Source organism: Schistocerca gregaria, chromosome 4, assembly GCF_023897955.1.
Source record: "Schistocerca gregaria isolate iqSchGreg1 chromosome 4, iqSchGreg1.2, whole genome shotgun sequence".
NCBI classification, from domain to species: Eukaryota; Metazoa; Arthropoda; class Insecta; order Orthoptera; family Acrididae; genus Schistocerca; species Schistocerca gregaria.
In genome coordinates this window covers 56,689,597-56,705,842 of record NC_064923.1, presented here as the reverse complement: position 1 = coordinate 56,705,842, position 16,246 = coordinate 56,689,597, and the positions used below count along the sequence as shown (strand labels likewise).

General features: G+C 38.3%; 1 protein-coding gene across 1 annotated transcript in view; it reads right to left on the bottom strand.

Annotated features, from left to right (window-relative positions):
- Positions 1-16,246, bottom strand: part of LOC126267231 (atrial natriuretic peptide receptor 1-like) — a 427,041-nt gene that overhangs the window by 272,337 nt on the left and 138,458 nt on the right. The gene's annotated exons all lie outside the window — the stretch shown is intronic.

Here is a 16,246-nt window from a genome sequence, read left to right as displayed (position 1 = left end):
GAGTACCGCACACTCTATGCCCAAACCACAAAAATCAGCAGGCAGCCATTTTTACCTATCTGCATGTTGACATCAATTAGCTTGTGAATAACACTAATCACTCCTGTCCTGTATCATTACTGGTGGAGAGAAGTGGTGTCTATATGCTAACATAAGGAAAAGAAAAGAATGTCTGACCCCAAACAAAGGAACAACTCCCTGTACAAAGACCTATGTGCATCCAAAACACGTTTTGCTTCTCATGGAACAGCAATGGTGTGGTGTACCATTAAGTGCTTCTCCAAGGTTCAAATATCACTGCTGACATTTACTGACAACAGGTCAGGTATCTTGCAGACACAATCCCACAAGAATGGCCAGGAATACTGTGTGAAGCGATGCTACTCCATGATTATGCCTGCCCTCGTTCTTCTGAACTGACAGGAAACATTACGCAGGAGTTGGGTTGAGAACTCATTCCACACCCACCTTATTCACCTGATCTTCTGCGCTCAAGATTTTCTCCTTTTCCAATCTTTACTGAAAAACCTTCAAGGAATTTCTTTTTGGGATGAAAATGCTCTCTGAACATGGCTCAACTAGTTCTTTGCCTCAAAACCACATGATTTATACAGATGCAGAATCAAAACGTTTCCTCAGCATTGGCAGACTGTTGTAAATAGAGAAGGAGAATATTTGATGGTGAATAAAGTCTCTATTATGTGTATCTGTTGTATCTATTAAACATATGGAAAAATGCCATGAACATAAGCACCAACCCAGAGGTCTTATATTTCATGTTAAGGTAGGCCTAGAGTAAAATTTGAGCCCAGTTAGACAGGGATTTGATCAAAAAGCTTAAATTTCAAATATGTGTACATTAACTGGGATAGTGTTTGATACTGAAGTTGTGGGTAATGAGAATACAATTGCAATTATTTTATAAACAACTCATTTGCAGACCCATGTTTACTGGATATGTGTGGAAACTGTCACAGATTTATCAGGGTTATTTTTGTTTGTGCTGCTGTAACACAACCTACATGAGGAAAGATGGAAGTCAATTCTGGAGGTGCAAAGACTATCACTAGTACTACACAATACTTGAGAAAGAGAAACTTATCTGGAAGTTTCTACCTGGTTGACTCCTGGGATTAAAGTATCTTGTGACAGGAAGAGTGTGCTTTATAGCCGGCCAGAGTGGCCAAACGGTTCTAGGCGCTACAGTCTGGAACTGCACGACCGCTACGGTCGCAGGTTCGAATCCTGCCTCGAGCATGGATGTGTGTGATATCCTTAGGTTAGTTAGATTTAAGTAGTTCTAAGTTCTAGGGGACTCATGACCTCAGCAGTTAAGTCCCATAGTGCTCAGAGCTATTTTGAGCTTTATACAATTCATTAAACAAGCCATAGTCAAGATTTAAAATATATTACCACTAGTATTGTTGAATAATCCATTCTTGTCATTAAAAAAAAAAGCCCATGCACTACTCTCAAAAAATAAAACATTCCAGGAATAAAGCAAAAACTATTTGTAACATTATTAAATAAGTAATCCAAATGAATTTAAGCCTGCAGAAAATTTCTCTGGAAGAAATGGTAACACTTTCAAGTCAAAAAATCCAATGATTACTTCTTCACAGTGGCTGCAACAGATATGGATGTGTCAGATTTACTTGTAAAGACACTGCATGATGCACCACAAACACACAGTAGTTTCAGAAATATAACCCTAAGAAGATTACAGAATTCATTAGGTCCTAAAATATATTAATTCTGCAGGCTAAGGTGTTGTTTTTAGCACAGTATTAAAATCTTGTCCTGACTTGATAGAATTACCCTTCAGCTATATTTGTAATCAATCATGACATGAGGAATCTTCCCTGACAACTTCAATATGCTGTAGTAAAACCCATCTACAAAACTGGAGATAAAAAAATTGCCTCTAATTAAAGGCCTCTTTTCAAAACTATGCATGAAAGTGGCCCATGATAGAAGACTGACTCGTTTAACTGAGCAGAAAATATCAACCACCTCTCTGCTGTAAAAGATTCTCCATCCAGAAACTTGGCAAATGAAGTGCTAATGGGGCTAAACCAAACAATTTCTCAGTTGGTACATTATGTGACCTTGCAAAATCTATTGTGCATATCAAAAAATTCTACGTGGAAAACTTAAGTGCTATGGGATTACTAGCATCCTGCTTACAGTGATGGAATCTTACTCCCTGAACACAAATGAAGTCAACACATATATAAAATAGTCAAGCAGCTCACTCAAGCACGTTATGCCATTAGAACCATCTCCCGTTGTGTTTACCTAAAACTAAAACTAAAAGGTATTGGCATATTTTGCATTTTTCACTCCTTGTTGCCTTATGAAATTATCCCCTGGTGCAGTGAACGGAAAGTAAATAGAGTGATTCATTAATAAAAGTGAGCAGTAAGAATATTGTGTAAAAAAGATAAACATACATCTTACATAAGACTTTTTAATGATCTTGGAATTCTTGCACTCACTTCCCAATATATTTACTCCTTAATGGTTTATGTTGATGATAAAAATCAGTTTTAACTGAACTGTAAGTACACAGTCACAACATAAGACAGAAAAATAAATTGCATGTAGACTTCTTAGCATTTTTCTCCCATGTTTAAAATGGAGTTATGTTATGTACTTTGGTAGTAAAATGTTGAAGCTCCCATCTAACATAAGGCAGCAAATTGGGAACCCCTATCAATTCAAAAGAAAAATAGAAGCATTCCTCAATAACCAAATATCTACATATTATATGAATATGTGGAGTCAGGATTGAAAATTTGTATTAGCTACATGGTAAGTAGCAGTGTATGTTATAAAGCAATAATGTACTATAAATGGAAGTATGTATTTATAGATATACAAAATATCTCCTTTCACAAAAACCATTGTAATCAAGTAAATATAGCAAATAAATACCAGCTATACAACAAAACGAAAGAGACAGCAGCACTTTTCAAAGCAGCAGCTTTCTTACTAATTTACTCAATTCAGTTTAGAAGGCATAAGCAGGAATGACATTAAGCAGTATAGTAATTGTTTATTAATACTCTATACAGACTAAATCTATATAATTTTTTTATCTCAACTTCATGCATTCTTCATCAGTAATGGTTCTCCTACTTAATTTGATCTACAGAACACATTGAATGAACAGATGAATGAGTAAAAGGAACCATTTTGCTTCTATTATCATATATACCGCCATTTGTGTCAGTTATCACCACTAATTGTGATATACACTATAAATTTTGTACTTTGGAATCTCTATCACCCCTGCCAGCTTAGTGCCCAAGCAGCCATTTTTGTCTCTTGGCCCTTAAGCCACACCTGCATATACATTGCTTAAAGGCAGAAAATAAAATTTAAGATTCAGATAAAATGAGATTGCTTACAAGAACAATATGACATATTGTGAATTTTGATGAAACAGAGAACCTATCTGCAGTTAACATATTTTATAGTGAATGTAAAACATTTAAATGTGCCTTGCATTACAAAATGGTGGTATATAAGGCTACAGTTACCTAAAGACTAAAATACAGCACATGAATTAATTTGAATTTGTATCGAATAAACATATGATTCACTGATGCAACTTCAAAATGGGTTACTTCACATTACAAGTTAGAGTCACGCATATCTAAGAAGATTCAGTATCAATATTCATGTAATTCATTTTTACTGTAGAGTTCATATCCAACATATCAGAGGTAAATGGGCATAAGAGCAATTTGCACAGTTTTAACTTAATGAAACAACTTTCTGGGTCTATAAAATTATCATTAAGGAATGGGATGGATTAAACTAAATTTGTAATATCCAACCACATCACTGTTGTGGAAGAAATATGGAGGTTCTACTACAGCCTATGGTTGATTTAGACTGCATTAAAGGGGTATATGTTGTAGTTTTCCACTTCAATTTGGCTCAAAAACATACATTAAAACTATACATTATTTTCATATGAAAACAAATTTTTATTCAGTTAATGTGAATTTTCCTGAGAAACAAGTTTTGACTACCTACTTGTTGAGTATATCAAAGTATTCTTGATAATAAAATTCATACTGAACATTTACTCTTTTTGCTACAAGTGCCAAGATTCAGCTGGGTTACATTTTCTAAGAAGAATTAAAAAAAATTCTATTAATCAAACCAATGTCCACACAAAAATTAACATAAAGATTCTGACTCAGTGGCTATTTGTCTCTTACTGACTCCTATTACATACTGACTCCCTGCTTGGCAAAGTTGTCACTTAAATAATTTATGGTGCAAAATTTATTTGCAATTCTTCTACATGTGGGTCTCACGGGAAGTGTGCAAGGAATAAGTCCCAGCAGTTGCACTATTCATCTGTGTCCTCGGTGGCTCAGATGGATAGAGCATCTGCCATGTAAGCAGGAGATCCTGGATTAAAGTCCCGGTCGGGGCACACATTTTCAACTGTCCCCATTGAGGTATGTCAACACCTGTCAGCAGCTGAGGGTTTCAATTAATTATCATTTATTCTAGAGAAGCTGCACAGTTGTCAATGGTATCAATTTTTTCAAGAACAGACCAATGACAGCGCCATCTGGCGGGCCAACTAAAGCACCATCTGGTTCCCCCTTCAAGCTAGACAAGTTTCGTTCTTTGTAGTTTTTTTGTTTGATGCTTATTTCATGAGATATTTGGTCTGGTCACAATCAATGGACCACCCTGTATAGTTAAATGGCTATCCGGCCATTGACCTTTGTCCATGCGAATGCGCACAGGTGTCCCAAACTCTTATGGGAATCATCGCCTTAGTGGGCACGAGCAATGAGTGGATGGGCAAAGTAACTATTAGGAACATTAAGTATGTAGATTGTGGACAGTAGGGAATGTGGGTCTCACGGGAAGCGTGCAAGGGATAAGTCCCTGCAGTCGCGCTATTCATCTGTGTCCTCGGTGGCTCAGATGGATAGAGCACCTGCCATGTAAGCAGGAGATCCCGGGTTAAAGTCGCGGACAGGGCGCACATTTTCAGCTGTCCACATCAAGGTATGTCAACAACAGCTGTTGCCAGCTGAGGCTTTCAATTAATTATCATTTAAATAATTTACTATTTCAACAACACTTTTTCAGTGATGTTAAAATTTATGGATTTCATTTTTTATAATCCTTCTTTGAGGAACTATATTATTGTTTTTAGTTACAACATACAAATTTCTCTAAATACTATAATATTAATACTAACAAACTCACATTGCAAATTGGAATCAATTATTGCCATTTAATGCAGTATGTTTAAATAAGCAGAATTTTTTTAATAATTAGATGGAACCCCAGTTTCTTGAGCTGTCTATTGCTTGACAATGCCTAACTTTAATTAAGTGTATATTTTGAGAATGCTATTATCCTTCACAAAACCTATTGTCACACATCATCTCCTTTTCCATATAGTTTCACAAAAATGTTACTGCAGGTGACAGATTTCTCTTTCATGAAATATAAACTACATAACTTTTTTAGAAATATTCCTTGCATTTTTTTAATTGATTCATAGTTATAAAATGTGTTTTCATCAGGAACATTAATTGATAAAGTGTCTCCTTGCAGTTTTAAATATTGTCTATTAATTTGAAATTATTGTCTTTGTTGAACAATGTTTTTAATGTAGACAGTGCTATAAAGGTACAGAATAGTAATCAATTTTTTTTATCAAATGGTAAATTGGGGCGATTAGGCCACAGTATCCATTTAACAATGCCTATATCAGAAACAGTCTGGAGTAGGACTCGCAATCCTCTTTCATTAATGCTGCAGTGTGTGTATATTATACACACAGTCTCAAATTGAAATTGTAGAAATTTACCTTACGGTACTTAATCTCTTGGGTATGGTACTACAGAAATGACATGTTAACCATTTCTTAAGAGAAAATTTAATTTTCTGTGAATATTTTGTTTCATTTCATTTAAGAACAGTTAATATACTCTAAAGCCCTACTAAACAGGACACAGCCCCAATTATACCATAACTTGGAAAATACCAAGTGGGCTTCAGGAAAGGGAGATCCTCCCAGAACAAATCCTACACTTCAAAAACATCATGACCTACCAAAAATCAAGAGGACAAACATATGCTATCAGTTTCATTGACTTATAGAAAGCATATGACTCTGTCAACCTGGGATCCCCTCATCTCTATACTAAATCAGTAAAACCTAGGCAATAAAATTTCTAACTTAATCAGAGAAACCAAAACACATATTCCAAATTCATGGGAGAACTCTGTGACCCTTTTGAGATAAAAAGTGGTGTACAGCAAAGAGATGGTCTCTCTCCACTGCTATTTAACTGTGCCCTAGAAAAAGTAGTCAGTGAGTGGAACACAAAGATTCATAGTGGAATCCAACTACGAACAAAAACCAAAGGAATCAAAGTCAATTTTCTAGCCTTTGTAGATGATACAGGCCTGTGAGCCAAGACCGGGGAAGAAGCCAAAGAACAGACCCTCAAACTACAAAAACAAGATGAAAAAATAGTTCCCAAAATCTCCTTTAAAAAGACAAAGATAATAACAAACATTAAAAACCCAACCAAACATTTTAAAGTGGGAGAAAAAAAAATTGAGATGATCAAAGAGTTCAAATATCTTGGAGAATGGACCAGCAGGAATGCCATCAAGGAAAAGGCAATGGAATCTAAAAGGAAGTCGAACTGGCCTTCCAACTCCCCAAAAACATATATAACAAGTTCCTGTCATGGAATGCAAAAATAAGACATTACACTACAGTAATCAACCTGAAACAAAACATTGTCCTCCGCAAACATAACCCAGTTGAGAGGATGGATATCAAAGAAGGGAAAATTTTAAGAAAAATCCTTAGCCCCAGATTCCACAACAACAAACTAACACACATAAAAAATGAAACCCTTTACGAAACTATCGAAAAACTCTTAAACAATGAGGAAAAGAAGAATTGATTTTCATGGACACATCCTCAGAAAGAACTCAAATAGATTAACAAATAAATTTTTGACTACTTCTGCAACAAAAAATTCAACCAAATAGATATAAGGAAATGGAGAAAAACTTAACATATTCCAAATCATAGAAAATATGCTCATGGATAAAAAAAGGAGAGCAACAGAGAGAGAGAGACAGAAATGTGGAGAACACTAGAGATTGACTGATTTAATATACCCAAAAACAGGGTGAAATGAAAGGCAAAGAAAAATTAATAATCTTATTCTTCTCCCTCAACCTTACACTTATTGATATGTCATTAATTATTGCTGTATATCTATTTATTATTTACAAAGAAACTCTTGAGATAGGGTGAAAAACTGAAATATGAAATATAATAGTAGAACATTAACCAATAGAATCATTTTTCTTATTACCTCTGTATCACTGAGCATAATGCACATTTTAAGTTGACTTTCTGTGAGCCTCGTGATGAGTATTCTTCCATTATAGTACTCATTACAGATGACATATAGAAAACATAGCAAATATTAAACATATAATTAAGAGCACTGTCATTCTTTTTCATTGCAAGAATGTCAGAAAAGGAAACAGAAACAGTGCTCCCAGGAGGAGTGTTGCTAGCTCTAACAATAACTGAACTGTGAGGTGTGGGACAGAGACACAGAATGAGTAGGCAACACAGAAAGCATTCTCTTTCTCTCTCCGTGCAGCACAGTTCACTTCCTGCACCTGCCTGCAATCCTTCACACCACTCTAGTATTGGTGCTGTGTGGAAATATTCCTTTCCACAATTTGTCAGATATTTGTAACCATGATCTGTGAGTTTAACATATGTATAAATGTGTGTATGTAGAAAAACTAAGTGTTATGTTTGAACTGTTGAGAAGCATTTAGTTGTAGAAATTCAAGTAAACAATCTAATTGGCAAGCTTGATGTTCTTTTCTCATGGGTAGACAAACGTAAACTACTATTTGCCATATATCATTATAGCATAATACGCTGAAGAGCCAAAGAAACTGGTACACCAGACTAATATCATGTAGGGCCCCATGAGCACCCAAAAGTGCTACAGAATTATGTGGCATGGACTTGACTAATATCTGAAGTACTGCTGGAGGGAAATAACACCATAAATCCACAAGGGTACAAGGAGTTGAGGATCTCTTCTGAACAGCAGATTGCAAGACATCCTAAATATGCTCAATAATGTTCATGACTGTGGAGTTTGGTGGGCAGCGGAAGTGTTTAAATTTAGAAGAGTGTTCCTGGAACCAGTCTGTAGCAATTCTGGATGTGTGGGGTGTTGCACTGTCCTTCTGGTATTACCCAAGTCTGTCAGAATACGTGATGGACATGAATTGATGCAGGTGATCAGCAGGATGCTTACATATGTGTTACCTGTCAGAGTTGTATCTAGATGTATCAGGGGACTCATCTCACTCTAACTGCACATGCGCCACACCATTAAAGAGCCTCCACCAGCTTGAATAGTCTAATGCTGATGTCTAGGGTCCACGGATTCATAAAGGTTGTCTCCAGCCAACGGCTCTATGCAATTTGAAATGAGACTCATCTGACCAGGCAACATGTTTCCAGTTATCAACATCCATTTTCGGTGTTGACAGATCCAGGTGCGCCATAAAGCTTTGTGTTGTGCAGTCATCAAGGGTGCACGATTGGGCCTCTGGCTCCAAGAGTCCATACTAATGGTGTTCCATTAAATGGTTCCCTCTCTGACACTTGTTGATGGTCCAGCATTGAAATCTGCAGCAATTTGCAGAAGGGTTGCACTTTTGACATACCAAACAATTACATTCAGTTGTCATTGGTCCTGTTCTGGCAGGATCTTTCTCTGGCCACAGCAATGTCAGAGATTTTATGTTTTACCGGATTCCTGATATTTACGGTACACTTGTGATTTGGTCATACATGAAAATCTCCACTTCATCGTTACCTCAGAGATGCTGTGTCTCATCACTCATGCACCAACCATAACCCCATTCAAACTTCCTTGAATTTTGATAACCTGCCATTTTAGCATCAGTAACTGATCTAACAACTGTGCCAGACACTTGCTGCCTTATATAGGAGTTGCCAACCACAGCACCGTATTCTGCCTGTTTGTGTATCTCTATATTTGAATATGCATGCCTATACAGTTTCTATGGTGCTATAGTATAAATAATTAGCATGTCATGCATCACAACATCCTATGATGTGGATTGGAATTTAAATTACAAAAATGGCACATAGTTCAACGGCTGTCAATAAAACATCCAAACTGCAGTGGCAAAAACTCTGTATTGAACAGAAACTCAACCAACAAGTCAAAAGGGCCTAATCACAAAGACTTAAGAAACAAGGCAACTCATACAATTGTATTGCTTTAGTACCTGTTAGTAAAAAAGAGTAATAAATAAATGGACTGCAATAACATCAAAAAATGATAAATGTTTATAAGGAAGTTTAAACTAGTAATATAAATGCATAAAATAATTGATAGATTTGAAAGAAATTGAAATATGAAAAACAGGGATATGTAAATAAAGTTTTCATTGAAAATGATAGAAATGAACATAAAACAGCATATAACAAGAAATTCTCATGCTCTGAGGAATGCTACATCTACTGGTACTTGGTGACAGAAGACAGAAGAAATTAACAAAATTATGAAGAGGATAGTTACTACTCATCATATAGCATAGATGCTAAGTCACAGATAGGCACAATAAAAAGACTGTCAGAAAGAGAGCTTTCAGTCCACACACACGTGCGTGCACACGCACTCGCGCGTGTGTCGCTGCTGCCCCCTTACCCACCAGGCCTCAACCTCTGCCAATTTCAAGTTGCTGCCGCTCATACCTCACCTGTCATTCAACAACAACATCTTTGCCTCTGTACTTCCCCTCGACTGACATCTCCGCCCAAATTCTTTGCCTTGACATATGTCTGCTTGTGTGTGTGTGTGTGTGTGTGTGTGTGTGTGTGTGTGTGTGTGTGTGTGTGGGCGCGCACACGAGTGTATACATGTCCCTTTTTCCCTCAAGGTAAATCTTTCCGCTCCCGGGATTGGAATGACTCCTCTTTGCTGACGAAGCAACCTTTGGTTGCGAAAGCTTGAATTTTGTGTGTGTGTTTGTGTTTGTTAGTGTCTCTATCAACATACCAATGCTTTCGTTTGGTAAGTTACATCATCTTTGTTTTTAGATATATTTTTCCCATGTGGAATGTTTCCCTCCATTATATTCATATCATTAATATGAACCCAACAATTACGTTTGTTATTGTCAAAGTTGCATTTAGAAATCTTTTCTGTCATCTTACTTTCTCTTTTTGTTTGTACAAGTAGTTTCACTTTGTATTCACCTTCTCCTTTTTAGGGTAATCTACCATACAATTTTATCCTGCCTATATATACTCAATAATACGTAACCCACTTCCAAACCATAACCAAAAAATTTTTTCCCGCTCCCAACACTACCACTGCTATAAAATCCACCGTTCCCAGCTCACAAACAGTTCCTTCCATCTATTAAACAACCATTTCGGCTAGTTCTAACAACTTTCACTTTATTTCCATTTCCGTTTTTCCCACATCACTGATCATTTTTAGCCGCTTCCCACAGGCTTTAACGTCATTACTTCTTCGTCAGACAATTGTTAGCCTCATTTTCATAATCTGCCACCACAAAACCACTCCTTTTAATACATTTACATGCAGGTTTTTTGACATTTTCCCGAATTTCTGCACCCTTTAACGGGTTTTGGAGGCATCACAACCACCTAACCTTTGTGCACATCGTTGTTTACCAGCCCAAGTTCACCACAGGATCAACATTGCTCAGCTCTAACCAACCCTTATTCAACTTTTTTCACACCAGATCCCCAGTTGCTTTCTCGTTCACCTTTGTCTCTCCCCATATATTTTTATTTTCATTTTCATTCAGCCTCATGTTACACATTCCACCTTCTAATACCATGTCACCCTCACAACATCCCCATTAAGTTTTATTTACATTCCCTCCGCAAACATGCCTTCGCCCTAGCCAGATTACGCCCCCATATTTTATTTACTCAGGCTTGTCTGACATTTGGCATTACCTCCAAAGGCCTCACACTTAAAAGTTCCCATCTCTGGCTGTAACCCTTCTTTCCATCAGTCCCTATACCAGTTCCAAACTGAACAATCCATAGCCCTCACCCGCCTAATCCTTCACCTACACATCAACTCAGCCAATGAACACACCCATCAACTCCTATCCTTAATAAAAGTCCTCAATCTTTCCTCTCCCACATCCACACCAGCTGTTCAGAGCATTCTGTTCCTACAGGCCAACCGCAAATTAGAACAGCATGCCACCCTCCACCTCAAAAAACTATCCAATCTCCTGGTTTCCCACCTCCGGAAAGGCAACTCACTCACCCTCCACAACCTTTCCAGCAAACCTCAACCTCCTCTCATTGCACACAGACCCAGTCTCTCCCATCTACTCAATCTCCCACTTCCAGCTCCACTCTCCCCAAAACCTGACCCACCTCCTCTTCCTCAAAATCACCCTCTGCAAACCTTCCAGGAATTTCTCACTTCCAGCCTTGCCCCTCAATCCTTCTTGAAAAACCTTAATCCTACTCCCAACATCACCACAGCTGAATCCCAGGCTATCCGTCATCTGAAGGCTGACCAATCCATCGTCATTCTTCAGTAGACAAGGGTTCCATGACCGTGGTACTTGATTGTCGGGAGTATGTGGCTGAGGGACTGCGTCAGCTTTCAAACAACACTACATACAAAGTTTGCCAAGGTAATCCCACTCATGAAGTCCAGACGAAGCTTCAAGGAATCCTCAGAACCTTAGGCCCCCTACAAAACCTTTCACCTGACTCCATCAACCTCCTGATCCCACCAACACCCTACACCCCTACCTTCTACCTACTTCCTAAAATTCACAAACCCAGTCATCCCAGCTGTCCCATTGTAGCTGGTTACCAAGCCTCCACAGAACGTATCTCTGCCTACGTAGATCAACACCTTCAACCCATTACGTGCAGTCTCCCATCCTCCATCAAAGATACCAACCACTTTCTCGAACGCCTGGAATCCTTACCTGATCTGTTACCTCTGGAAACCATCCTTGTAACCATTGATGCCACTTCCTTATACACATATATGCCGCACGTCCAGGGCCTCACTGTGATGGAGCACTTCCTTTCCTCATCATCTTAGCCAGCTTCATCCTGACTCAACTTCTTATACCAACAATTAAAGGGAACAGCCATGGGTACCAGGATGGCCCCCTCGTACGCCAACCTATTTATGGGTCCCTTAGAGGACGCCTTCTTGGTTACCCAGACCTGCCAACCCAAAGTTTGGTACAGATTTATTGATGACATCTTCATGATCTGGACTCACAGTGAAGAACAACTCCTGAATTTCCTCTCCAACCTCAACTCCTTTGGTTCCATCAGATTCACCTGGTCCTACTCCAAGTCCCATGCCACTTTCCTTGATGTTGACCTCCATCTGTCCAATGGCCAGCTTCACACATCCGTCCACATCAAGCCCACCAACAAGTAACAGTACCTCCATTATGGCAACTGCCACTCATTCCATATCAAACGGTCCCTTCCCTACAGCCTAGGCCTTCGTGGCAAACAAATCTCCTCCAGTCCTGAATCCCTGAATCATTACACCAACAACCTGAAAACAGAGCTTTGGATCCCGCAACTACCCTCCTGACCTGGTACAGAAGCAAATAACCAGAGCCACTTCCTCATCCCCTAAAACCCAGAACCTCCCACAGAAGAACACCAAAAGTGCCCCACTTGTGACAGGATACTTTCTGGGTTCTGGGTCAGACTCCTAATGTGGCTTTCCAGCAGGGATACGACTTCCTCAATCCTCCCCTGAAATGAGATCCACCCTTCATGAAATCCTCCCCACTCCACCAAGAGTGTCTTTCCACCATCCACCTAACCTTCGTAACCTCTTGGTTTATCCCTATGAAATCCCCAAACCACCTTCCCTACCCTCTGGCTCCTACCCTTGCAACCATCCCTGGTGTAAAACCTGTCACATCCACCCTCCCACCACCACCTACTCCAGTCCTGTAAGCCGGAAGTGTACACGATCAAAGGCAGAGCCACGTGTGAAAGCACCCACGTGATTTACCAACTGACCTGCCTACACTGTGAAGCTTTCTATGTGGGAATGACCAGCAACAAACTGTCCATTCGCATGAACAGACACAGGCAGACAGTGTTTGCTGGTAATGAGGATCACCCTGTGGCTAAACATGCCTTGGCGCATGACCAGCACATCTTGGCACAGTGTTACACCGTCCGAGTTATCTGGATACTTCCCACCAACACCAACCTATGCGAACTCCGGAGATGGGAACTTGCACTTCAATATATCCTCTCTTCCCGTTACCCACCAGGCTGCAACCTCCGCTAATTTCAAGTTGCCGCTGCTCATACCTCACCTGTCATTCAACAACATCTTTGCCTCTGTACTTCTGCCTCGACTGACATCTCTGCCCAAACTCTTCGCCTTTACATATGTCTCCCTTAAAACCCACACCCTTTCATCTTTCCCTCTCCTTCCCTCTTTCCTGATGAAGCAACCGTGGGTTGCGAAAGCTTGAAATTTGTGTGTGTGTTTATTATTGTTTCTATCAATGTACCAACACTTTTGTTTGGTAAGTTACAGTATCTGGCAGCTGGGGCCAGACTGCTCAATAGTGAGTCTGGCTTCAGCTGCCATATACTGTGGTCATGTGTGTGCAAGTTGCCTTTGTGTGAGTATGTGTGTATATGTTGTCTCATTTTCGACAAAGGCTTTGTTTGCCAAGAGCTCACTTTCTGACAGTCTTTTTGTTGTGCCTATCTGTGACTTGGCATCTCAGCTATATGATGAGTAGCACCTTTCATAATACTGTTAAATTCCAACATAGATCTTCCATTGTTTGAAGCTGACAAAATGTGACACATGAAAAGAATGGAACTAATTACTAACTATTTGATGTACTTGTTTACAAATCAGAACTGCATTGGATTAAATTAATTGCTACTGAGTTCAATATAAAGCAAACACAATTTATTAACACCAATTTTGGATTAACTAAATGCTTAATACCACCGACTGCAATTCTTGTGCCCCACTGGAGAAATAAATCTATGTACACTATGGAAATTAAACTTATCACTTCAAGCCTTATGGAAATTTTTCTATGCATCCAAAATTTAAAAATTGAAATCACTTATAACTTAGCCATGGATGTAATATACAAGTATTTTCATCATGAAAGAGCATTTTATTGTGTTCCTATTTCAATTGTTTAGTGTGACGATGCATTCATGTTTCATTCCTAGTCACAAATATCCATAAGAGTATAACAAACTATGCCCAAATATTACCAGATTCTCTATGCAAATGTCCTTCTGTTTTAGATTTTGGCCAAAACTAGCAGTCTTGACTGACAAGTGTTTCTCACGATGGTTTGTCTTGAATGCAATGTATTTAATTAAGAGACCTACTGAATCAACATCTTAGAGACATTCATTTCATGATCTGCCATGATTAATGACAAACTTAATTACCTCACTGGTACATAATTCAACTTTTGAACTTTTGTGAACAGTTTTAAACCCAGGTATATTTTGCAAAAAGACCATGAAGGTAAAATTAGGTAGATTTGAGCCCACATGGAGACTTACTGACAATCATTCTCACCATGAAGCATTCATGATTGGAACAGGAAAGGGGAAAAGTGACAGTGCCACACAAAATAACCTTTGCCACATGCCACAAGATGGCTGGTGAAGTGCACTGCAAAGTCTGCATGAATTTACAGCTTATGAAGAATTTTACTCTCTTTTTATACCATGTTCTCTGATTTATCAGTCTGCTTTGATGGAGGCATTTTCATGTGTAATATGCTGTCCGTATATATGTAATAATATGCACATTTCACTGGATAATCACAACATGGTTTGTAGTATCTCTTTATATTCTACTAATTATCCCTGTACAATTCTATGAGTGAATTACATCCCTACCTGACCATCTATTATATACTTGCAGAATTGATGCGCAAAGTAGTACAGTACTATTACTATACCATGAGTGCATAATCATTCTTTGTAATATTCTCTCTAGTGTGTTGAGAGCACTTCTAGGATCTTCTCTGTGCTGAATAGCCGCATTGAATAACTGTAATTTTGCTATCGAGATTACTACAAGAAAGAGATTAAAAATATATCTTATGCTACTCAAGAAAATATATACTGAGCATTTACATCAAAGGTGTGTAAGAAATTTGATTATATATGTATTCTCTAATTGGAAATTTGCATGGAGGTGTCTTTTCATTGGTAATCAGAAGGGAACTTCCGATGAATTGGAAACAATCCTGCAATTATTTGATCCAAGAGCTCCACTATTTCATCAGATAATTAAACTCTATCAAAGCAATCTTTCCACTTGATCTGAGGTTTCCCGACTGACTACACAATGCAAGAAAACCAAGACATTTTATTTACACAGGATTGCAGATCGCTTCGAATCATCGAGACTGTGGACAAGGAGAGTCATCGTCCGATTCTGATTAAAGAAATAAAGCTTAATTATAACTTTCTTGAGCGACTGTGATGACTGTGATATGGCATCTTATGAATGAGATCATTAATAAAATACTAATAACTAACTTTCCTCCTCACCAGCAACCAGTATAAACACAACATTAATTAAAATTATGGGTTGAAATTAGTGAACTGTGGTGAATAAAACATTATATCCCAATGAAAAAATGTCAGCCACACATTGATTACTTTTAACTTGTAATATAATACAGAATAAGAAAAGAAGGGACAAAGGATTACATCTCATTAACCATAGGGCCATTGGTAAAAGACGGGGAAGGGAAATTGACTGTGTCCTTTACTTAGAAACTGCCCTGGCATTTGCCACATGCCACAAGATGGCTGGTGGAGTATAGATGCAAATGTAGATTAACACAGAAATATGCAGTGTTAAATACCACTGCAAAGTCTGTATGAATTTAACTGACCCATTTTTGTGGACCTGTTCAAAAATTTTAATGAAACTCTTTCTCCATCTTATGTCAGCCTAGCTATTTTATATTCTTGTTGATGAACACTAGAATGGTGTGCTCTTTTGAAACTTGGAATAAAAGTATTGTAACAATCAAGCTTACTTTCACTGCTACAGCTTATTAAAAATTTCACTCTCTTTTATACCATGTT